At 39.9% G+C, this 26,614-nt stretch overlaps 1 protein-coding gene across 3 annotated transcripts in view; it reads right to left on the bottom strand.

Moving 5' to 3' along the window:
• Positions 1-24,958, bottom strand: part of PKIA (cAMP-dependent protein kinase inhibitor alpha) — a 43,615-nt gene extending 18,657 nt beyond the window's left edge. The window contains exon 1 of one of the 3 annotated variants that reach the window (XM_059469226.1): positions 24,640-24,958. The gene's annotated coding sequence lies outside the window, so the exon portion shown is untranslated. Of the gene's footprint in view, positions 1-405; positions 608-5,252; positions 5,388-24,639 lie in introns of those variants that run through there. The other 2 variants (XM_059469232.1, XM_059469241.1) reach the window with 2 other exon arrangements.
• Positions 24,959-26,614: the final 1,656 nt, after the last annotated feature.

Genomic DNA, 26,614 nt, shown 5'->3' with positions numbered 1-26,614 from the left:
ATGTCAGAATTCTTTAGGACAAAGCTCCAAATTTTTAAAATCACATTATGGATGCCAAAAATTGGATCTGCATTTGCTTTTTGAGGTATCTTCAAGCAGCCCCTGAGAAACTGTCCCATGAAACCTTCAATCTTTCCAGCCTTCAAAAGCATTTTTCTTGTTACAACCTTCTAGTGCTCATGCTTCAAGAGTGGAGAAATATGTTGTTTTCTTATAGCTGGCATAATTGAGAATCTAAGGTTAATTAATTTCTGTAAAAAAATATTGAGCAATATAAATACAAGTCTCTTAAAAACAGCATTGATTAATTCCAGAGGGCCAAACGTCTTACAATACTACAGGCTGAGGGATCAAAGCAAGGAGGTCTGACAGCACAGAATATTTTAATGAAAGAAAATATTTTACCTCTTATTCTTTTTTCTCTCCTGTTCACCTTAGCATGTTCAGCAGCAGTTGCATCTACAGAGAGCAGCGTGTCAGTCCAGAATTGTGATAAAGAGAAAGATGTTTGTCAGAGCCAGAGAAAATAAGAGCAAGGTTTAAATTAAGGTCCCTGCAGAGGCAAGTCCACCTGCAGCCTTTTAAAGGAAGATGGGGAAGAGAGCAGCAATTTCATACTGTTTGCAAGATCCTAAGTCTTAAAGATGACTTTTTCTTAAACAAAGTGGACGGTTTCTCAAAACCAAATGCAGGAGGTGGCGTAAAGGGGTAATTTTCCATATTCATATGCATAACCACATACATGCATAATAGCCAAGCTATCCAAGAATATGAGTCAGCAAGGTTCAGTGAGTGGGACACTCCCAGACTTCAAGTCTCTGTTCTTTAAAACCACGTAAGTAGCACAGCTCAGACTCAAATCTGTAACGATACTGTTTTAAAAGATAAGATACCATGACCTGAAGAGCAGCAATGCTTGGAAGAGTCTCCTTTGTGGCAAATAACCAATTTGAAACCTCAAAAATGACCCAGAATCAGGTGGGGGAGAAGAAAGCATTAATAAAGACTCTATAATGGTGATATCTGTTGTTATTATGGGCAGCTTGCATTTTATACTTTGCAGTATTTATGGGCATTTGAAAGAAAGGTCAAATAATTTCTAACCTAGGAAAAAAAAATCCCTTATATTTGTCACAAAAGGCTTGAACACAGGAACTGCAGCAACCTCTTTTGCAATGCCCAGGTTAAAACAAGAATTTCATTAAACAAAGAGGAAAAAAGTGAAACTAAGTCCCTTGCTAAATAATCCTTTGTCACCTAGGATACAACACCTTTGTATTGAAAACTGTGCACTATAGAGTACTTTTCTGATAAGTTTCCATATGCTGGAACTAGTTGGAAACTAATTGGCTTGCACAGACTAACATTTAATTAAAAATTGTGTTGCATTACATAATCTGTCCATGACACTCAGATTTAAGATGCATTTCTAGATGCAAACCCAGGTACTCTCACAAACACATTACCCAGCCACAATCGAGGAACATACAAGTTCTGCAAACCACAGCTGCTTAGAATCACTGTTACTGCTTTGAACCTGATGGTCAAATATTTCTCTTTGCCCCAATTTCAAGTGAAATTAAAGCTCAAATACTGAACTCATATTCATCTAATGTCCCAGTTCTTCATCTACAAAAAGAAAATGCCAATCTGGGCAATTTACAAGCCAGTGATGGAAGCATATAAACAAAGTAGAATTTTCTGGACTCTCACACACCTCATCGATTTCAGGCAACCCTAACAAATTGCTCAATAACTTTAAAAGATGGCCTATTTAAAACCACATACAGTAGACATTTTATATTCATGCCAAGAAAAGTTATCCAACCAAACACATATTTCCTGCAGCTCAAGTTCTTAATTCTGCTGCGCAACTTTGCCTTTCATTGAAGTTGCTGTCCACTAAGAAATGTTTGAAAAGCCTAAGAAGAATCTGAACATACAGTTCCTGCCATATGCATAAAGTCAATAAAATATAATAAAGTGTAAGCCATGTTTTCTGGTTATGAGCATAAACACACAGGTATAAGCAGAAACAGGAGAACTTACAGAACCCCTTACAAAATTCCTGAGAGGAATTTGTGTTGTCAGACTACACAAATCCATCTGTATTTGAACAGCTTACTTGAGCTTCAGGGCCATGCAAATTGCAGATTTCCTCCTTTTTACTACCTGCTGGTGGATAATGAAAGGAAGTACCAGCTGTCTGCTTACAGTAAGAATGCGTATGTGGGCAGAATACTTCTTAAGTCTTCCAATTTTTAAATCCTGGCACAGGGAAAAACCCTTCAAGAGCAAGAAGCACCCACAGATGTGAATTCCTGGATACCATATTCCCCATAAAAGGCAAGCTGCAGGTATAAATTCAGAGAAAGAAGGTAAAAATATAAAAAATGTTGCTCAAAATCTGAGGCAATGAAATCCACATCTCATAGTCACTAAGGAAGTGTCTTGTTTGAGTAAAAGCTAAACTTTAGCAATAAAGAGAATAAAATAATTAAGTAATTGGGAGACGATGAAAAGACATATGGGCAGAGCACAGTAAAAAAGTGCATGAAACAAACCCAAATGGACTCTCAGACTGAGCAGATAGAAAATCAACTTGAAGTATTTCCTGACAGAGATAAGACTTACTTGATTTTTATTTATTTTATAGTTGTCATTCTTCCTGGCAAAAATCTTGAGATGCTGACAGCTGTCTGTAAGACTCTATCCCATCCCAAGTACAACTATCCACCTTTATACCTAGAAAAACATGAAGGACCATAATACCAGAGAAAACTGGTAGAAACCAGTAATGTTCCTATGCAACAGTTTGAGTGTTCAGGGTTAGAGAGCTTTGAATACCACTTTATCTACCCATATAAATATATGTATGTATACCTGCTGAGATGGGCATCATTAAATATTCCCTCCATCTGCATAACTACTTTCATCTAGACATATAATGTAGTAGAGTCTGTAAGCTTAGTAGATTTCCCATAAACTGTAAGAGAACTGCCTTACATCCCAAACCTCTGTCTATTTATTTGTGAAATAATTAGCTTTAAAGAACCACTTGTGGGCTGACCTTGGCTGATGTTCACCCTGCTCTCTCATTCCACCTCAACAGGGGGACAAGGGAGATGATGGTAAGATGAAAGAGTAAAGAACCAGTGGGTTGAGATAAAAACAGGGAGATATTGTAGTAATTATGAGCACTAGCAAAACAGACTTGACCTGGGGAAAACTAACTTACTGCCAATTAAAACAGTTTGGATAGTGAGAAGCAAAGACAAGTTAAACCAACACCTTCCCTCCACATCAGTCCCCTACCCGCCCTAACCTCCCTGTGCCAAGGCTCAGCTTTACTTCTGTAGTTTCTGACTGCTCTTCCCTTCCCTAGCACCCAGCAGCAGCCCAAGGGGACAGGAATGGAATGTGCAGTTACATCACTCCCTAACAGTTGATGGTCCTGCTGCTCCTTCCTCCCCACACTCTTCCTCTGCTCCAGCATGGTCCTTCCCATGAGCTGTTCCCACAGGCTCCAGTGTGGGCTGGAGCTCTTTCAGGAAACACCAGGGAGCTCTGCTGGGGCACACACTGGCAGACAAATGCCTATTTCTATACCTACTCCACTGTGGTCTCCTCCAGGGGCCAGGAGCAACACATCCACTTCTTCCTTTTCCTGCAACCTTTGCATTCCCTGTGCTGTGTCTCACTATCTTTATTTCTCCTCTACCTGTGTGTTTACGTTTTTTTAATTCCCTTGCTTAAATATGTTTTTCCAGAGATACCATTGTCATGGCTGAGGGGCTCAGCTGCATCCTGCAGTAAGTCCATGGAGCAGACTTGATCTGTGTCCAGCATGGGACAGCCCTTTCCCCACAGAGGCTGCCCCTAAGGCACCTCACTGCCAACACCTACCCAACAACAAACTTCCTATCTGTCAGAAGATACTCAATGGCTATAAATGATCATTGGCTATAAATGACCATTACTGTGCTTTCCAGGGTCTTCCTTAAACTCCACTAACTGCTGAGACTGCCCTCCTGTCACTTTCCTTCACTTAAGACTTAGAAATCACAACGATGCGAGGACCTCACCCTGGTATCTCACAGCTGATGGGAGGCAGCCTCTTTCCAAGCACAGGCTATGTGGATGAGCACGTTAACACCATGAGAGACAGTCACTAAGGCACTATTATCTACTCACCAGCTTCTACCATCACAGACCAAGAAAACCTCAGTGCTCATGATCACTGTAGCTGGGACTTTTATAGCACCAGCATCGATGTGTTTTTTCCTCGAGACTGTAGCCTTGTTTTACTTGAGAGAGGACAATGAATCTTTTCTGTTATTTTAAATAATATTAATACAAAATTAACTTTGACATTTTAAGGTTTCTGTACCAAGAAAGGTAAGAGAGGAGTATATACCAGCTTTTCAAACTCAACAGCTACTTCCAAGAAAGCATACACTACAGAAACTAAATTACAAGGTTTTTTCAAGATCACACCATATTATTCAATTGAACTAATGCTTCTCAGAAGAGCCAGAAGTGCCAAGAATGCAAACACACTGCAAGAGGCAACTTAGGGTCTACTCTAAGCATTGATTAGCTTGTTCATAAAGTAAACATTCCAAAAGAACAATAGGTAAGAAGACAATACTTGCCCATATGCCAAGTTTGCATGAGTAATTAGAGTATATAGAGACTCATATTCTCAGTTTCAGGTGGCCAGCATGGGATACTACAAAGAACCTTATGCTTCCGAAATTTGTATGAACTAACCTTTATAAAGTATTTAGGGTTAAGTAGTGAAATAAACTACCAAATGCAAGCCCTTTTATCACTTCTGAAACTTTGACTTAATGTAACATTGAAATGTAGGACACCACCCATGAAATTTGAAGATAAAATGCAAATTTCAAGACCAAACGTTGATGAAAAAATATCCCACTTAGATTTCAGCTCAGTCAGAAGTTCATCCAGACTGTAAAAAACATTAAGGGAAGAAATATAGGGGGACAGAAGAGAGAAGGCAAAAACCTTTTTTTTTTTTCTACTCCTAACCAATTAATGGCCACATTTTCTAACCTGCCTATTTACACCTGGATTAAAAGCTTCACTGAACGTGTACTCCACAGGCATCATTTAGGTAAGCAAATTTTAACTTTTAGTGCAATACATTTGAAATTTGCTATCTCAACCACCAAGAAGCATCTTTTCTACCCTCCCCTTTAACAAAATTTTCCATTGCTACTACATACCTTTTACCTAAAGCCTCCTCATGATCCAGGAGAAACACTGCTAGTATTTTCAAACAAATAGCACTGATATTTGCACAGCAGATAACATCCCGTATTTGTTTTCATCAGAGTCCAATGAATTCAGAGCCAAGATAAAAATGGAAAGGCAAGGTATCTTCAGTTCAGAAAAGCTTTTCAGTAATCTGAATGAAATAATATTCTGGTAAGACACAACTATACCATGCTCAGCCTCAAAGTCTTTTAAATCTTTCTGCACAAAATGCTTCTACCTCCCCTTAATAATTTGCTTGTTAACCCTTTGTGGGGAATATCTTTAAATATGAGTTTCAGAACCAAGCAATATTTTCTTCCTTTTGTATTTTGCCACTTATCTTGCTCAGCCCCCTGTAAGGGTTATTCAAATGTTAGCACTCAAATATTAAAAACAACTAAATTACAAAAAACATTTATCTTGAGAATTATGAAATATAAAAATTTAAACATGCAAAGCACTGAAAGGAAAAAAAAAATCAAGAATCTGGAAGGCTAACTGCAATAGAAAACTATTTCCCCAGGGATAACCTTTGGATGAAGACTCACAAACTCTGGGTGCTACATTCCTGTGTAGCTGAATCCACATGTCTTGACATGTGTCCCCTCCTTTCCACAGAGCTATTTTTCATGATGGTCATTACAGGATTAACATATTTGTAACCAGACAGAAATGATCTACATGTGACAAGATGTGTTTTGGGAATCACTGCAAATCTTTTAGCCATTTGACTTGTATGCCAAATGAAGCAAACTTACCTGTAAAGTCAAATTTGGTTATTGCCTGAAACTCCACATCTATCACGCTACATAACATGATGATTCTTAGGCTCATTAAAGCTATTTTACATAAATTTTCCCCTTGTTTGGCCTACTTCAGGATGCCATTTAAGGGACTTCAAAAGTTAATGAGGTCAACAGAAAGTAATATCAAACTTAAACAAAATTTCCCCACAAAAAAAGAAATAATGAAGGATTTTTTTCCTTTTCTTAAAAAGATACAACTGAACTGTAAACATGCACAGATTCTCTGAATCTTACATTCAAAAGAGTAATATGAAGACAAGAATAAATTAAGTGCTATGCCATCCCCAGTAAAAACAGTAGAACAGGAAAAGGCATTCACCATATTAGCTCTAAGAATATAAGGAGAAAGAAGGGAGGGCTGTTCATCGTTAAAAATCAAAACAACTCTCTATAATTCCAAGAAACACAAGCACACCTCTACCACTCATTACATCCAAGACCAAAGAAATGCTTCTTACCCAATGAAGTTTAGTTGGAACAATTTTAACCAGTTAACTTTCTGGTTAAATGACAAGTTGAAGGAAAAATAACCCCAGAGAAGCTAAACAAAACAAACCACCACCTGTAATTTGATTAAACAGAGATTATGATTACACTGCCAGCAAAGGCAAACTGGTTTAGTCTGATTATTAAGCAGGTAATCAAATATTCCACTGAGCTCTAATGTTACTGTATGAAGTTTTAATGAAGCAGCACAGCATCATGTCTTTTAGATGTTCCACCAGTAGCAAGCAGCTCTTTTAAAGCAAAACCATATGAGACTCAGGTAATTTTTCTCTGCTCAGTTTCATATCATGATCTTTTCTCTGCATTCTTCCTACTAATCTTGGGCACTCTACAACAACAGCAATAGAGCAGAGGAGGTCCAGAGATAGAACCATGCCTGATACTAGGTAAGAAGGTTCTTAGAAAAAATTGGTGATGAGGTACCTCTAGAAGAATAAGTACTTCAAGTCAGATCACATGCTTCATTAAGAAAATTACTCTCATTATGCCATTATAAGGCTGAATGTATTTTTTCTTAAAACAAACTGAGCTAGAAACATGCTATGTCACAAGGGTATTTCTATTTGCTTTGAAGAAGACTGGAAAACATTGTGCTGATCGTGGTTCTCACCTAACAGATTAGGACAGAATTTAGAAGATAAAATCCAATTATAGTTTTGTTATAAAAAAAGCAAGAATTACAAATAGGAAAAAACAAAGTATAAACTATAATAGTGCAGCATGCATAAATAAAAAAAAACCTGTGCTTTATACAAAGTGCTTTACTTCATATAATGCCACTAGCAAAATTACTACCAAATACACTTTTTTTTTTCCTGTGAATTGGGGAAAAAAGTGTTTTCTCTATCCAGAATGAATATTTCTTACTAGCTTTCCTTAACAGATCTGTACAGAAAGAGTTTGGCAGTTGTTTAAAGTGAATGCAATTCAGGAGAAAAAGCTACAGGGTCTCCTAGAATAATGTTGACAATATTCACAATTAAAAATAACAAACCAAAACACAAGAAAAACCCCAAACAGTCTTGAAATTCCAAGTTCTTTAATGGATTTATGTGGTTTCTCACGTCATTCCCTCCCAGTACAATATGAACAATATACTGTTATTAATTTAAATTAATTTACTTCCCAGGGTTCTTTTATGTTTCACAGATTTCAGCATGTGATGGAGCTTTTCTTGAATATCTTCTACGTGGGTGGATTTTATAGAAGGATAAATTTAGTTTGCAAGGCCTGTTGTCACATATCTGTGTTTTTCTGCACCAGAGTAAGGTACATTAAACAATGACAAAGTCATTAATACCTAAATATGGAATTGCTTATTATGTTCATATCTCATTGTCTTAGTAAGAACTTCATATGGAAAACAGGAATCATCTCTTCACAAAAAGGCTGTGGTCATGTCTTGCAGGTTCAGGCAAAAAGGAGCTTGCCACCATTCTCTTCTACACGTGGGAGTTTGAGACCCATTTCATCTCAGCACTTGAGCATTGCTCTGCTGAATTTAGATACTCTCAGGTGTAACTGAAGCTCTGTCTCTTGCACAATCCTTGATCAGTTTACTCCTGTGAAATAAGCATTGTGTGATGGAAAAACTTGTCTTAAGCATAACAACAAAAACTAAAAGGATTTCCAGAACTGCTCATGTATTTTACTCCAAAGATCATTAAAATCAATGCACTTAATTTGAGGAGCATGATCCAGAAGTGGAGGTCTCCTGGTCTTCAGCACACAAATCACAAGACTACAGAGTTAGGCATCCTCATCTGCAAAAAGGCACAGGACCAGAAGGAAAACAATTGTGCTTGTAACTGATAAAGCAATTTCAACATACCTTTTATCCTGAAGGCTCTGTCCACGGGTTCCTTGAGACTGAGAACTGTCTGGATTACAAGTCTTGTCGTTCTACAGAATGAAGCTATTATGTGGAAGATAAGCAGTGACATTCATTCACTTCTTCCCCACCTCCACACAGGTTTTTGAGTTAAACTTGAACCCTGAGTCAGGACTGATAGGTCTGTATGGACACACCTAGTAAACCACCACTCTGAATCACAGAAAAACTTTGGAAGGGATATCTGGAGGCCATCAAGTCCAACAACCACTTGAGGTTAGGTAAGCTAACAGTCAGGCTGCTCAGGGACTCAGAAGAATTTCAAGTATCTCCAAGGCTGGAGGGTCCCCAGGCATTATGCCAAGCTGTACCCGTGCTAAGCCATTTTCTAAATGAAAGATTTTCCTTCCAGGCATCTGGAATTTCTTATTGCAAGCTGTGGCCATTGTCACTTATCCTTTCGTTGCAGAGCTCCAAGAAAAGTCTATAATATCTCCACAATGCCTCCTTGAGTAGTGCTGTTACATCTGGTAGTGTCCTTTTCATGCTGGACAAACCCAGTTCCCACAGTCCCTGCTTGTACACCATGTGTTCCAGCCTCCTGTTTTCTGTAGCCTGTACTACCCTTGAGTAGGCATGTCAATATATCCCTGCTGTAGCAGTGTCCAAATGACTGTGATGGCACACTGGTGCCTCTTAGCAAGTTCAAGATCAGAAAGTCCTCGTTACCAGGTCTTAGGTGACACAAATACAAAGCTATGCAAAAACAAAGAGTCTGGTCAGCAGTTCTAGATACTTACTGTTTCTAAATAAAATAGGAAAGATTAGAGTCTTGAATTCAGTTTTCTGAAGGCTGTATGTAGTTCTCATATATTTTCTTGGCTCAAGAGTCCAGTCTCATTAAAAGCACTGGAGAAGTGAAGGGTACAGGAACATTGGTCAATCCATGATTAGTGAGTTAAAGTTACCACCATGTCATGGGTGAAATACAGCCCTCAACTAAGACACACAACTGTGTCTTGACAAGACAATTCTCTCACATTAGTACAGCCTGCTACATACTTGCTTGTTCCTAACATACGGTACAAGTGACTAAATATTTTCTCTGTAATCACACAACTGCATGGTATTTGTAAAATCAGATTTTAGCTTTCTGCTTACTGGAGCCCAGGTTTACACTGAAGTTGATATGCCTTTGAATCCTGGTACAATGCAAAACGGTAACATTACAGCCCATTAATCTACAAAGGATTAAACTACAACATTAATCCACAAAGGATGAGAGTTCTAACTACACAAGAAACCTGTCCTCTCAGCTTGTGGTCTCATGCAAAGACTACCTGGGTCTCTGCTTACAGGCCTGAGACTCCAGGAGGCTGCCTGCATGAGCCAGGCTCTGAAAGATCCAACTGTGAGACAAGACAGCGTGTTTTAAATTACTGTCTGTGTAATTAGGCACAGTAAAGGCCACCTTCTCATGTGGAGAAAGACCTGTTAATTACTTTGCTGCCTCTCTACCGCTGCCATTCCTTGCCCTGAAGGACCAGATGCCCTTTTCATCTTTGTCTTCTGCTCAGAATCTATTTCCTCTTTAGAAAAGGGGACCAATATCTACCTATCCCTCCCCTCCCACATAACAGTATTCAATTAGGAACATACCCCTTGATATTTTTAAGCCCCAAAATGTGCAATAGATTGAGTAACCATTAAAATTTGATTAATTAAGGTTGCAGAAAGTAGAAGTATAATCTGATACAAAATTAATGCAAAGTGTTCTCAGGATACCAGCCTTAATTAACTTTACTGGAGAATTTTCACTGGCTGAATTCTCATCAGATTCTACCAATACAGTCAAAAACATGTAATTTCTCAAGAGAAGATGAGGATTTGCATACTTAACTCCTAAACTTGCAAGAACACACATTCTCTGGCCTTCAGCTTGATGATAGCTTAAAGGCAGTTATGCATTTTTCTTTTAATACATATACTATTCTATCTAATAAAGTCTTACATATGTACTATACCTACAAGCTCAGCAGCATAGTACAAGAGGCAGAACAATGATCTCCTTTATAAACTGGCCCACAAAGTGAGCCTTTGGGCAGACACTGAAATAAGATTTTCTTTTTGAAAGAATTTTTGAAGTAGTAAAATAAAAAAAAAAGGTAAGAAATTGTATCTATTAACAGCATCTGGAAAAAATGACTTAATTATGCAGTTTTGTAGAGAGGTTTCCTCATCAATACATTGCAATTATGAACTTCCCAAGCCTTTGTTTTCAAACTAGGAATTTGTGAAGGAAGCTAGGATAAAAAGCAGTATCTAATAGTACAAAACAATCACTTAGACATATGGATTGAGTCCAGAGATGACCTCCATATTTGTTCTTAGAGATAAAACAAGAAGAAGGGGGAGGGATACAAACACAGAGTGATCTCAAACTGCTAGAGGGCGAAAACAAAGGATTCTGAAAAAGCAATTCTCATATCGTGTTCTGGACACAGCACTGCAAAATACATATATTCTAAATTGGGAGAGCTTGGGGACTTTCTGTTTGGTGTTTGGGTATTTTTTAGTGGTTTCTTTTGGTTTTTTGGGTTTTTTTTTTTAAGCTGCTTCTCAGAGACGCCTTGAAAGTTCTTTTTCATCACAGTTGGTGAGCTGCTTCTTTGCGTTTCTTCATGTTGTGTTTCATATGCCAATTTCAACAACTGATTTGAAAGACCCACTCAGCATGCTCTGACTGCAACAGACACAAGAGGTTCTCTTCATGCTGCTAGAAAACATGCATAAGGCAGAGCTGGCAGTCTTCTGTTTCCACAGCAGTCAGGATTTCATTATATCTCCTACAAGAGGAGTAGCAAAGATAGTGGGACATTAAACCACTCCCTTGATTTTAGGCAACATGCTGAAGTTTGGAAGAATCTTATCCTGTTGTAGATGGAACAAGGAGCTGTAAGGGAGAACAGCCTGTACCAAAGTTTAAAATGTAAAAAGACAAATAAAACAAAGTTCTTATTGTCCAGTACAAACAAACTAGAAAGAACCAAGATACACAATATAATGTCAAGAAATTAATGAGGTGCAAAACATTTACTGAGGCAAACAAAGTGATGAGTGGTATGGAAAGAAACGGAGATGTCCAGTTTCAGTGTTTCAATAGTTTGACAGTTTTACAGCAAGAAAGGGACCGTTTTAGTGGATTTAATAATATATAAGTTTGCAATGAACAGGAACACAGGTGCATTACATGTAAACAGACAACATTGCACTAGTCATGCAGGTCTTTTAGATGGTCTGGGAGAACTCTTAATCTGCTTTGTGCTGCCTTTGAATTCTCCTAACAAACATTCTTAGCGAGCCTTAGGGAGAGGTATTTTTAAGATACTGTTGAGAAATTTGCTATACTTATGTATTCTGAGTAACAACACTTTTGAACAAGTAAACTTGGTATGCATTTCTTTGGTTTCAGAGTTTTATTTCAAAAGAAAGATTTGTGTCAAGGTAAGTTACCAGTAGGAAGACGATTCTTTCCAACTGGTACAAAACAGAAGCTGTATGTGACATCATGCAGCTCTCCAGATATTCACAGCTCTTTTGAGCACTTCTGAATTCTGTTTCTACTCTCTGCTGTAGGAAAAACTTCCCTCTTGCTTTATTTCTTGGCAGGGCAGGTGAAGGAGGGGGTGGTAGTCAGGGAAGAGACAGAAAAGAAAGGGAACACTCACAAATATTGCAAACTATTGCAGAGACAGAGCAAAGAAGGGAAAAGCAGGCATTTGCCTTCAAATAAATAGTCATTGGTATTTTCTGAGGAGGCAAGACTCTCACTCCATCTTTTAGGAACCTTTTCACAGTGGACACAGAAGGAGCTATTACACTCTGGGCCAGTGCTGATCTAAACAGCACTATGAAGAACTTTTTGGGAAGTTATCACACATATAGCATATAGGACAGGTACAGAAACAGCTGCAGTGGGTAATTCATAGGTATGAACTGAACACATCTGAATGCTGAACAGTGCTGAAACTACCACTGTGTTTGCCTGGTCTAGGGGAAATAACATCAATTTCTGTTTTCATTGAGCAACATAGGCTTAATAGTGTATTTCTTGTAATCTCCAAAATATGCAAAGCCAGCATGTCAGGGTCTCTTCGACAGGATCTTTTTTTTCATTAACCATAAGTGATTTGCATTAATTATAATCCTGTCTCTCAATATACTTTACACTTACAGCTTTGCTTTTTCTACTGTTTTGCCAGAGATTTATCAGATCAACAAACCTTGGTAAATAAGTCATTATATTCACCTTTTTTTGTAGAAGAAGATCTTAGATTAGCATTCTTTTGACTTCTGTAATTTCTTTGCTATTCCAAAAAAAATTTAAGTGAAGAGTACATAAGCATGGAAGAAGGAATGGTGAAAAGTTCAATTGAAATTTGAATGACACTGTTGGGCTTTTTAAGCAAGTTTATCCAACAATGGACAAACAAATTCCACTCTTTTTGGTAGCTTATATACACATAGTAGGAGAAAAAGACTAGAAAATTGGTCACAGATGCCATCTGAAGATGAGAAGAATACCACAAAAGTTCCATAGAAATAAATGGATGTCATAAAAGGCTTGTAGAAAAATCTCCTTTGAATACAAAAACTCTCTTGCCTATGTCTTCTCCCAAGAAGCTTGAGGAAGGAGGCAAAATTATTTCAGTTATTAGGTGAAAAAAGTGTCTTTTCAAAAAGACATTTTAGCTCCCTAAAAACACCTGGCAGAAAGTTTGCATGTTGAGATAAGTCTTGTAACTGTAAATACACACTTTTTATTCAGCTTCAGATAAATGGAAAAGCATCAAGTACATCCTCTTCCAAGCAATTGTGGAAAGAGAAACTACTTGCCAAAACAGGTATTTTCACCAGAAAACTAGGGCTAAACCACACTTTCTGAAAGGTTTGAAGTATTACTCAGTGCAAGTAGCAGACTGTTTTTTTTTTTCATTTTAAAAATTATAAGAAATTGCAAAGAAAAAAAAGTCCGCCTCTCGAAAAAGCAGTAAGACGTGACAGTCAGTAAGACCAAACAACAAAGTCACATGTTTTACAATTACTTTGCAGATTTGTCATGATTAAATGTCAGGATGAGACCTAGGCATTCCCATTCTTTGCACCCTGATTCCAGTTTCCATGGAAAGGACATACACATGAGCACAGTCCAAGTAAGTGCGCTGGGCATTACCCAGGTGCACATGGTGAGGCACTCAGTTGGCACTTTAGAGCTTATTCCAGTCTTTGCTTATTCCTCTGGTGTTCAGAGACAAAAGGATTTTCAGAGGACAATAAAAGACCCTTCAGGAGTAACTGGTTATTGTCAGATATAGCTGTGTGCAGATTTCCCAAGTGAAATCAAGCAAATAACTACAAAACAAGAATTATGTTTTCATCAAGTTTGACACGAAGCCATGGAAGCAATCAGTAAATAGGGAAGGAGAAATACAAAAAGAAAGTAGCAGGTGTTCTGCTTTGGCTAGGTTTTGAACAATCAAGCATTTGAAGGAACAAAACTTGAATTGAACTGGTGAGAGTTAGCCCTTTCAGACAAGCCAACATTCATCAAGGCCTTGCATGCAACCTTCTTTATTTATAGAACCACATGGATACTGACTTCAATGCTGGCTCACCCTCAGATGTCATTCATGCCACCTTAAATAACCAACAATTCTGGGCAAATGTGTGTAAAACCATCCTCAAGGGTAGGACAGAAGAGACTCTTCTTCACTTAGCTGATTGTGAGCAGGTATGTAACATCCACTTCAACAAATTTACTTTGTCCCTAATAGGCTTCTTTTCTATCTCTGTACTTGATCACTTGTAAACCTAAGACCTTGATTCAATGCTTTCAGTTGCTGAAAGGATTCGAAAAATCATTTTCTCTGATTCCCATTTTACATTAACTTCCCACAATTAATGCCTCTTTCTTTAGCTTGCTTTTAGCTTTCAAAGGCTGCTCCTGCATGGAGTAAACCCTTACGCTTTGCTATTTAATCCTACTGAATCTTTTCATGCTTCTCTGAATACTTTTCCCTTTAGTGATACATCAGCTGGGTTCAATATAAACAGCCTTCAAAAACCAAATATAAGATTTTGGCTTTCAGTGAGCTGGCTAGTTGGAGAGAATAGTAGAAACCTGTAAGAAAACCCACACAAACCTTTGTTCCTTAGCTTACAAGAGGTGTTTATGCCCAAACTGCAAGATAAAACACCTAACTAATATACACATACAAGCAGAAAAGAAAAAAAGGAGAGGAAAAGTTCAGAGCAGAGATCATGGCTACCTTTACTTTGGGTTACTAAAATTTTGCTATTACTAATCTTCATAAAAGGAACTACTCCTTCACTCACATTGGGCTCACAATTGTTCCACAGAGATGGCACTTCATTTGGAAGAAGAAAGAAAAAGCCACCGGACAAACAACTGACACATCGTTACCATGTGCACACAATTACGTTTTTAGATCTTATGGTTTTGCCTTATCCAGAAGTGCATGCACTAGATCCACCCTCCCATTCTTCTGCTGACATTTAACTCCTATTAACCATTTTCCAACTTGTCCACATCTATGTCCTTACTTACAAAAGGATCTCTTACAACAGAGGAGTGTTGGTGACAAAATAAACATCTAGTATTTTGGCTATGGTTATCAGAAAGTTAGTTACATTATAAATTAGTTATTAGTTACATTAGAATGTTAGTTTCATTATAAATTAATGTAACTACATAGGGATAATCCAGAAATTTAAGGTGCTGAATTATGACATCTTGGATTTTCACATCACTCACAAAAAACCCCACATCTAGAAGTAAATCTACTGAAAGTATCTACACCTGTTACTATGAAAACCATGATACTCCAAAATATTTCTGCTTTCCTGAACAAGGCTTTCAAATATGCTCAAAAATAGAAATAAAGTAGAACATTTTACTGAAATTACTGCTCCATGAGCAGAGCAGGAATATTTCAGAGAGGGGGATGGGAAGGTGAAATTTCTTCAACAGAACAAATGGCAGATATGATTACATGTTCAAGAAGAATGTCACAGGAACAACATTAGCTGAAAGACAGGCATCACAGGATGCAGGATGCATAGAAAGCTTCCACTGATTTCAGCAATTTGAACAGAGAAAAACCAGACAAATTAGCTAAAAATCTGGCCTGCTTCAACAGCAGCCACATCAAAGGAGAGACAGGTAAACTAAGAGGCTTCTAAAAGGAGAATTTATTTTCTAAACAACATTCAAATCACCTACTGGAAATGGCACCTAACCCACAACAATTCCAAGAACAAGTTTTGTCTTGTTCAGAAGAACAAGCTGACCTAAGTCAAAAATGCACAAAAAAACACTTGACAACAGTTTTAACAGTCATGAAACTGTCCTAGTCCTCAGCAGAATTCAGAGACATTGTTTATCTCAGAACAAAGAGTGCCACTCTGATCCTGCTGACAGCCATGCCATACAAAAAGAAAAAACAAAAAAAACACCCAAACTCAGAAACTCCATACTTGCCACCAAAATTCATACAAGAATAGAATTATGAAAGATGACACTGAAGAGCAGCCCTGAGAGTGTAATGAATCATTACCAAGCACAGAGACACAGGCAACTGCTCCTCTCAAGAGGAGCTGCGTAAAAGAGTTCACTCACCAAAAACATGCTTGGACACCAAAATGAAGTGCTCAGGTGCTGCCTTAAGCTCAAAATATACAAAACACTCAGATTACACAGTCAGGAAAGCAGAGGAAACTTAGGACGTTTTTGTAAGTTCTTTATTCTCCCACTGCAGTAGGAAATAAAAGCAGCAAACCACCATAGGAATATGGGCATTTATTTGGACATTGACCTCAGAATACTGGTAAAGTTTTCTTTCTATTCAGCCTTGTAGTTGACTTTAGAAATCATATGCATTTATTTAAGGTGTGCAAACTGTTAGTCTCCAAATAAATGTTCAAAACAGTAGTTAAGAAATATGGTGCTACCAAGAGGGACAGAACTTTAAACTCAAAAATTTTACACAAAAAAAAGTCAGTAGAAAAATACACTTGCAAAACGAGTACCAGTCCCTACCTTAGCCAAACCAAGAAAGCCAGAGGGAGACGGAGGAACAGAAATGCAAAGAGTCGACTTGGAAGACCTAGAAAACTTACACAAAATATATTTGCATAGTGTGTTATCCCACTAGAAACACTGCTTAACAAGCAGAGCAGCAGTCTGTAACGGATGAATGGTCTTCAAAAATTGCTTCTGTGAGGCACACAAGTGAAAGGAAAGAGAATTTTCTGCCTGGAAGGAAACAGCACGGGTCAGCGTGCTGCAGCAGTCATCAGAAATCAGTACCTTTTTCTGGAGACTCGCATAAGTAACTCCCTGATCTGCAGCCTTATCGGCTATACAACTGGGAAAACAATGTTTAAATAACAGCTTTCATCCCTTATTTCCAAATATTGTCAATGAAAATGGAAGTGCTGAAAAGCATTTTGAGATCTTCCATGATTAAAAGGGCCACATAAATAATACATCTCTCCAGTATCTGAGAAAAAGAGGATCACAGAAGTGTGTTTCTTCTTGCAATTCCCTAAGTGTGCAGAGTGTACAGCTGAAAAGTATCTTCTTGAGTGACAATTAGCTAATGAATTATACTATGCAAAACACTTTCAATTCCTTCCTTAAATGCTAATGAAGTCATTCCCCATTATTAGCTAATATTAAAAGCTTACTGTTACATGAACATGTAATGAATGCTAAAGTATCAGCAAGGAAGTGATATTACATGCTTAAATTTCTTATACAGTATCTGTGTTCCTCTGGGTGCAGGCTATCATGTTCATCTTCTATAAATATCCATTCAAACTTTATCTGTTCTGGAGATGCTTTGTGCACGAGTTGGGGATGACTGAAGGCTTTGCACCTGTTTTTCACCATGTAGCAGGGATTTTGCTTTTGTAAAACTGAAGAGAATATTGCCATTGCCCCAGTCAGGCCCAGTCAAGTAGTACCACATTAGATATAGCAGACGAATTCGACTTTAAAAGGACACGTAGCAGTGGTGGCATTATTTTTGCCGATTGTCACTAGAATCAATGTAATTCTTACTATCATGTAATATTATAACTGCCATTCAATAAATCACCACCTGTAGTCCCTGCAGGCAAATAATCACATAGAAAAAGGGGTGGGGTGGGGGGGGGGGGGGAAGTGTTCTATAAAGCCTAAAGCTATTCAGAATTGCTTAAGAGAATTCCCTATTCAGGCCAAATACTTTGCTTGGAAAAGGCTTTGGTGTTTGCAAACATTATTAACTTGTAAATAAACAAGTATATGATAAAATGGGCTTATTTCACTGATAAAAAGCTGTAGCTCCCTTAGGCTTTACAGGCATGCTGTAATCATTTTGATAAGTTATGTCTCTCTCTCAAGTCATACAGCTTCTATATTTATGCAGACTCCATTCACATCTCTTATCACGCTTTGACTCCACGAGACCTTACAAATAACAGTTACTTAAAATGCAGCAGTCTATTTTTGGTTTTGTGTGGTTTGTTTTTGGAGTTTTTTATATAAAGTGTTTCACATTATGCCTGCCTTTTAGAGTCTGAATTATTTTCACATGCTCCAATTCTTATATGCATTAACAAATCCTATTCACTTATTTTCTGCTTCCCATGCCTGAGCTGAAAAACATTAGCCAAATCCAGTAAAGCTGCCATCATCCAACTATTTTAAAACAAGAATAACACAAAAAAAAGGAAGGGTTTATGACTGAATTTCTCTGTAAGGCTACACACTACAGTTTGTTCTTTCCTACATTTAAAATGCATTTTTGATATCCAGCTATCAACTTTTATGTCTCCTGCTAATGGCACCAGTACCTTATTGTCATGCAAACATATTGTTGTATCGATCCAGCAATGAAAAGGAACCTCATAGGGACACAAGAAATCAGCCCAATTGAAACATAATGAGTAACTGGAAAAAAATATGCTTGGTAAAAAAAGTGGGAAAGAAAAGGGACATAAATATGAAATTATTGCACTATTAAATAGAGTTTCTAAATCCTGCATGTCAGAAATAAATTTTCAGAAGATATAAAAACAGTGTCAAAGAATAAATCAAATATGAAATAGAGTCCATATCTACAGAAGGGGTGTATACAGTAAGATAACTCTGTTTTTGAGGAAAAAGAATGTGACAGAAAATCTTGACTCGTAAGAAACTTAGAAGGAAGCAATTGTTTAACATTACTCACATCATGCATGTCAATTAAAAAGGTGCCCAATTAAACCACTAGGCAACAAATTTTGAGAGAAAACAAAGAGACTTTCTTCCTTACACTCCACATGCTCTGAATCATGCCAAAGGATACTGTGGAGCCTGAGAACAGAAATCAGATCAACCAAACACATGCAGCAAGGACAAGATGTCTCCTGCAATTAAATGTAATAGCGCAAACATTGCTTTGTGCCCAGGGAACTCGTAATCAATGCTGAGCAACAAACACTGGGAGACTGTATCAAAAGATGATTACTCCACCTAATTTAGTCATTACTTCTCAAGAATTCTTTACTGGAATCTTGCCAGCCATCTTATTTTAACAACAGAGCTACATTCTTACAAGCTACATTGTAATATGCCACAGAGTTTTTTCTTCTTGAACAACAAGAGGTTTTTGCCCATCCTATAGAACTGGAACTGGCATCTGACAGTCACTATTCTAGTGTGAGCAACTATTTCTTTAATTTATTAGCAACACTAAACTCAAACAATCAATGCCATCTGTCATGTACCCCAGGAAAAAAATATTTCATATTTCATTAAAAATAATCACAAAAAATCCAGAGCTACTCATACTACTAGTTATAAGGAGTTTTTGCTAAACTTGAACGAAACATTCTTTTGTTTCTTTTTTTGTTATATATTTTTTTCAGTGTATAATAGTGTTGTCTTGGAATTCACTAGCATCATACAGATATCAAGAACTTTCTGTGCCTCAAGTGGGCACCTTGAGAAAGTTGAAAGTAGCTGAGTCTGTCTGGCCTGACAGCACTTTCACATTTACATCTCAGCAAACTGACCCTTAACGTCAAGAAGTTTTCTTGGTATACCTACAGATAGACATTTTCGAAGGAGAAATACATTTTTACCTTCCCCTTTGAATGGGTTAGAAAACAAAATCCAAGACAAATGTAGAGAGCTGCAGATCAGAAACATTAAGCAGAACTCTAGAAATTGTTTAAAATGAAACCTGAGAACCCAAGTGACTCATGAGATTGAACAAAGAACACGGGAATTGATGGAACATTTACGTACCTAAACTTAATTTAGTGAGTTTAGAAATTACTTTTCTATGGCAAAAAGATATATATATTAGGCTACAGTCTTAGTCAAGGTTAGAGTTTTGCAATTATTTGCTTTCCCTTGCTTTGAAGTGTCAAAGTGCTGTTGAGCTTGTCCCCAAGGAATTCACTTCAGCTGAGCACAAAACTTACAAGTGTATATAATCTGTGTGCTCATGATTTTTGTAGCTCTTGGGGTTGACTAGCTGTCTAATAGGCAGCAGGCATTTCCACAGAACACCTTGTGAAGGATTCAATGACAGCTCACTTGATGAGCATCACAATTTTGACGCTTGTCTGGAGTTTATCTCACTCCTACCTACTAATGACCAACAAGTTAAGCCAAGATGCTGAACAGGAATCAATTTAAGGCTGCTGCTGAAGTAATAATATCCTTTACCAACATGATCCACAGTATTTTAAGTGAGGTTTCATATGTACTATAAACAGCATCATGGAAGGACCACTAATAAGCATCTGTGCTATTTTAAAACAACAGGTGGTGAGATCGTTTCACCAAAGTTATGTGCTCACCATATGTGTAAGTGGAAATACTGTAGGAGGTAGAAGGCAAATGAGTGAATAGTTAGCAAATATATATATTATATAATATATATAATTATATGGATATATTAAGATCTATATGATCTCATTAAAGCTGCAGCACATTTCACGGACTAGCTAACAGCTGCCAAAATAACTTCAATATACCTTTGAATCTTTTGGAATAGTTGCTAGAACAAAAATGTGACAAAAAGAAGCAGTCAGAGTAAGAGAAACTAAGATTGTATGTTGGCATTAGATCTATTTGCCTCTAATATCTGATGAACCATCAGGACATGAGTGCAGAAAGGGATACAGAACTGTGCAGAGACCAGGCAGTTGCCATAAAGGCAGGTTAAATTCCTCATGAGTCCTGTAAAGCCAAAGAACAGCAATGCCGTCAATTTTTTAATTCATTTTAATAAAGGTTAGAAAACAACTAAATTCTGCTAGAGAGAACTACACCCCAGCTGACATGGAAATTCTTCTACTGCAGCTCTTCCTCATAGTTCATGTTTTATACTTAGTCCAACCAGGGAAAAAGAGCAGAGATACCCAGGAATCCCTTTACAATCACAGAAATTGTGATTAGAATTAGAAATGCAGCATGTTAGAATTAGAAATGCAGCATGTCTAAAGTATTTTAGGGAAGACAAAACCCACTATCATATCTTATTAGTTCTACCATAAGAATAAAAGGAAAAATAAAAAGTGTTTTGATCTGGCATTTGGCTGAGAGATTTGCACCAACTGTCCTATGCGAGTCCATTTTGTGTCACTTTCTCCTCCGATATGATTATCTTTTGAGACTGGGATATATACTAGAAACATACAGTTCTTGTACAATCAGATCCTCTCTTTTATAATGTTGTCTTAATAAAGTAATTTTCTCAGAGTAGACAATATTAAGTCTCTGAAAGCTAGTCTCTCTTTAATGACACATCATGAAAGCAATACATATAAACAGATCCATGCTTTTGCTGCTGTTTACATGCAGTTCCCTTCAAGGGAAAAGCTTCAACCAGCTTTCATTTGCAAGAAGCATACATGAACTCTGCATTTCTATCTCTATATTTCATATTAAACTCAGGGCCTCATTATCCAGGTTGTGAAGTGCTGACTTACTTGAATGTGTCAAATTCAAAATAAGATTATCAATACCTGGTTTGTTGCCACCACTAATATACTCTAAATGGATAAAACTCTCAGCTCTCTTTAATGATTGCTACCTTTGCAGTTTAGTGGGCACTCACATTAAGATCCTCTATTGACAGTTAGTCCAATATGGAATCCATCTGCATAGCAGGAGACAAAGTTTCAGTTTGTGCCTGACATTTATTTTCAAAAATCAATTTTTTTCTCTCCCAGAAACATGAGCTATTGCACATGAAGGACATGCATTTTGAAAGTGTGAATGCATTTCTTCTTCAAAATAAAAATGGTATGTTGAAATACTCTTGATTGTTTGCACATGCTAAAGTTTTAAGTTCATTGTGTAATATCTGTCGCCTTTTACCCTGCTCAAGCCTTTTTAAATAGAATTCTTAAATTGGAAAAAATAATCCAACTGAAAGCCTAGTAACAACATAAGTAAAAAATGACCTGCTTGCTCTGACACATGGTTATTTCAGTTAGTTCAAACAGCACTTGATAACACAATTTTTAAAATTCTCATAATAACAGAAAATATATTCAGCTGAAGTGTTTCATCTTAGCCCTCGGAAAGGACCAGAAGTGAAATCAAACCTCTGCAACTTCAAGTGCATTCAAGGTCACTGGGTTTTCCAGTTTGTTCTACTAAGGAAACAAGCCTTTTGCAAACATACCCATCTGGTCCCCACTAATAAAATTGGGTAAATGAGCCTGCTGGTTCAAAGGCTGACAGCAGCCTAGAAACCTCAAAGACAATTAAGCTCTTACATATCTGAAGAACAAACCCAGATGAAGTATTCCAAAATAGGAGAACCTCTGAGGAAAAAGACAACTAAATCTCAGCTGCTCCCCAGTCTGTCTGGCACCAACCAGCTGGCCAACTAGGCTGTTCTTCCAGCCAGTGGTGCTGCTGCCCCAAAACAGCCGCAATAAAGATGCTCTCCTTTGGCTGGCAGAAGTATGGAAAGTTACAGTAACAGAAGGAGCAAGAGTTCTGGGAAAGAAATCTGTAGGCAGTGGATTTACACCAGTTATACCACTGAACTATACTCACATTGATAATTAGATGTACTTTTTCTTCTATGGGCAAGCACGCATTACACCACCTGCCTTTAGAGTACACAAGATAAAAGCAATTCAAGTTTGCAGCGGGGCTCTTGATCAACCACTGTTTCATCTCTGCTACCATATTTTTAAAAATAAAGTTATTTTTTTGAGAATGAAGAGTCTTGAGAAATTAGGTTTGCCAGGAAGCATGAAGAGGTAAATTTGCTGTGATAACATTGTGCCAACATTAGTGAGTAGTCATACTACACCGAGCTTGTAACAACTGCCTGGGGGGCCATTATTTGATTTCTTCACTCCGGTGAAGAAACTAGCATCTGAACTCAGCTACATGGTTTCTTTTTCCAACTAAATGCAACTAGAGAAGAACACAGCAGCTCTGAAACTGTCAGCCATGCTTAATTCTAGAAAGGAAAAAGCAACAGAAATGTCCTAACCAATGCTTCAAAGTTTTTACAGGGACAAAATAAATGTGTGGTCGATGAATGACACAGGTTTGACAAAACTTTGTTGCTTTTTTTCCTAGTATACATTGCATGTGCCACGACTTACTTAAAGCTTACACAGGATCATAGTTAATGACCATGCTTTGGAGAAAAGATTTGTCTGTTGGACTGATTTCTGACTCTGCAGTTCATCACTCGCTCTTTGTTTCAGCCTTGTGAAAGCTCAATTGGTTTTTTTATACACATTTTCTGTCTCTGTAGCTGTCATTTGCCTTCTGCATACCCAGCAACAGTACAGACTGCATTTAAATATCTTCCCAGAAACAATGACAACAAATAAAGCAACTCCCTGTTACGTCCCTAAGGATTAATTGTGTCACTCTAGCACCATGACCAGAGGCTTCAACCACAACCGTCTGAGCTCCTGTGAACCCTTGGGTAGCAGGATCCTCGAAGATGAACATACAGGTAAACAGACATTGAATAAAATAACCTTCAGCTTCCAGCATCCTGCTTTCTTTTCATTCAGAACAGATTAATTCCCAACTCTTTACTTCCCAGAGACACAGTAATTTCTTCCATTTCCAAACCACACAGAGCCATTAACTGTTGCATACGCAGATAGTGCCTATTCTAATGAGCTATCTCTGCATGCCAACCTCCTGTATTGCTATACCGGCTTTAGGGCAAGTTTTCTTTTTAAAAGCAGAACAAACAAAAACTAAAAACAAACCAATCAACAAAAAATAAAACCAAAACAACCCAACAAAAACCACCAGTGTATCAGGCACAGAAATAGGTCAGGCAAATTTTTTTACCTTCTCAATTCCAAAATAACGTTCATTTGATGTTAAGACCTATCTACGCACCACAATGTGCAATGTTAACAGCCAAGCTACAATATGCATACGTTCATTTTTCCGCTTCTACAGGTGATTTGATAGAACAGCAATTCACTAATTCTTCCATTAACAAACAAATACATTTGAATTTTGCTGCTATTTTGTTTGTCGGGAACCTTAGGCTAGATACAAATGAATAACGGGAAAAAACACGCAAGTCTTGGAAAAAGACGACAGAATCCATTTTGGTGTAAGAGCCGGTTCCCCAACTTCTACACTCTTTAGTTTCCTGTGTAGCGACTTCCAAAGCCAGGAATGTGCATGAAATGACATCTTTTTTTTGCTTCTGTTCCCCTGAAGCCCTTCTGCCCTAAGATGTCTTCCCCGTCCCTTGAGGAACGCCGGGGCAGCGCGGGGCGCATTCCCGCACCTGTCGCAGCCCTGCCGCTCCCGCCCCCGTCCTGGGCTACGCCACCGACAGGGTGCCCCGACGCGGGCACGGAGAGCAGCCCGAGCGGGGGCTGGCACCGAGCCACCGCACATCCTGGCCATGGAAGATAAAACGCACCACTGTGGCGCTTCAGAGAGCGCAGCCTTGCCGCTTTTGGAGGGAACCGCGGCAGAAAAGAGGACAGGGAAAGAGAAGGAAGCTACTAGCCCCAGCACCGCTCCAGGGCGGCCGGCAGAACCGGAGCGGGGGGCTCGCAGCGGCAGCGCCGCGCTCCCCCGGCCGGGCAGCGCCGCAGCGCTCGCCCCCGCACTCGGCAGCTCCCGCTCACCTTTCAGCGACCGGCTCAGCGCATCTTCCTCCCTCCCTCCTTCTCTCCCGCAGCGGCTGCTGGTGGCGGCCCGGAGCCCCCGGGCTCGGCGGGTGCCCAGCGCTGTTCCTCCCTCAGCCGGCGGCAGCTCCCGCTGTCACTTCACCCCCACATCCCGCCGCCGGCGGCGGCAGCTGCTGCTCCTAAATTCACGGCGCTCCGGCGGCATGAAGTCATCCTCCCCGCCCCCTCCGCGGGCCGCCGCACTCCGCTCCCGCCGCGGAGGGGGAGACGGCCCCGCCGCCCGGCGGTCCGAGCCCCGCGGGGCCCTGGCCCTCCACCCGCCCCGGAGGGTCCGCCGCTCCCGCGGGAGCACCCGTGCCCGACTGCCCGGGAGCCTGCGAGGGGCGGTACCGTCTCCCGGGTGCGGTGGCGGTCCGGGGGACCCTCCCCAGGCACGGCGGCGGGATGGGCCGCTCCGCCCCGCGCCTGCCGTGCCCTCCCGGGACTCCCCTCCGCGGCAGCGGGCAGCGCGGCGCTCCCGCCCGGCTGTGGGGCTGCGCGCCCCGCTCCGGCCCCGGTGTCGGCACCGCCCGGCGTGTGGGGCTGCGCGCCCCGCTCCGGCCCCGGTGTCGGCACCGCCCGGCCGTGCCGCGCTGAGCGGCGGGGAACGCGAGGGGGCAGCTACCGCCGCGCTGCAAGGCCGGAGCCAAGGGAGAGCGTCCCGGGGCAGAGCTCTCTGTGTATCTGGGTCTCGCCGTTTGAAGGAAAAGGCGCTGTAATCGCTCGGGCTCGTGGGTGGGCTCCCTGTTCCCACTCTCACCTCCCGGCCTCAGGACGCCCAAGCACTCCAGACTCGTGCCCTAAAAAATGCAGCGCTTCCTGGGACGCAGGAGAGCTCCCCTGGCAGTGGCTCCTGCTCTGTGCCTGGCAGGGGGAGCAGGGGACAGGCACTGTGCTGTGCTCAAGGTCACCTGGGCAAACTTCCCCCTTACCAAGGGCGTCCTGATATTTCTGAGACCCAGCAGTAGGCAGCATGTCTATTTTTGTTACTTACAGAGAGCTGTGCACATACTGAGTGACCGACAGGCTTGTAAGGAAGGCCGGATTCCTATCACAGTTTACAATTCCATGACCCATCCCATGTGCACAACAAGCCCAGCTATGTTGGTGCATAAATGACACCAGGCAGTGTAGTGTGGATGTCACCAAATGCATGTCAGCAGTGCATGCCAAATCATTGTAGTCTGAGAGCTCTTCATATCTTACCAGCAAGGCAGGGTTGTGTCTGGTCGAGAGAAGCTGTGCTGGATGAGCTCCCAGGAAAAACAAACACAGGAGTTTCCCAGGTGCTGCACCTGCTCAGTTAACCCAGTGGTCAAGTGGTGCCTCAGCAAGGTTTAGGAGTGGACTCGTGCTGGAAATGTTGACGATCTCCATTTTGGTAAGGTCTGAAACATGAAGAGCTGCTTCAGTGGCCTGGGTATAGGAAGGAAGCTTGTCTGTAGTGGTAGAGGAAAACAGCAAAGAGAAATCTCATTAAGTTCTTAGTCTGTCAGATAAAATATAAAAGCTCTGAACCTCAGTTCCCTTTTGGAAATTCATTGTCTTTTTTTTAAGGTGGTTATGGTATGGCTTTTCACCTGTGCAGTTCTACAGTTGCTCTATTTTGGGCTGCTCCTGTTTACTCCCTGCCTTGAACCTCTTCTGTTGATTGGCATTGCAGACCTAAATGTGCAGCGCCGGCAGCATCTCAGCAGTGTTACTTAATCTCAGTTGACAGTGTGTTAGCTGCTGACAGTGTGTTTGGAGGCTCATCTCCACATGCACAGAGGAGTTGAGGGGCACTTGGGCAGGTGGGGGACCCAGGTCAGGCAAAGGGAACCCATTCCCAGCCCCTCCCAGGGAAGCCTCAGTTCCCATGGAGGCGGGGGACACACCCAGCACTCAACCAAAATCTTCTGTGTGGGTGTTACTGCCTGGGGTTACGCGACAC

Source organism: Ammospiza nelsoni, chromosome 1, assembly GCF_027579445.1.
Source record: "Ammospiza nelsoni isolate bAmmNel1 chromosome 1, bAmmNel1.pri, whole genome shotgun sequence".
Classification (NCBI taxonomy): Eukaryota; Metazoa; Chordata; class Aves; order Passeriformes; family Passerellidae; genus Ammospiza; species Ammospiza nelsoni.
Note: the sequence above shows the minus strand (reverse complement) of the source record. Positions and strands in the feature narration are given on the sequence as shown.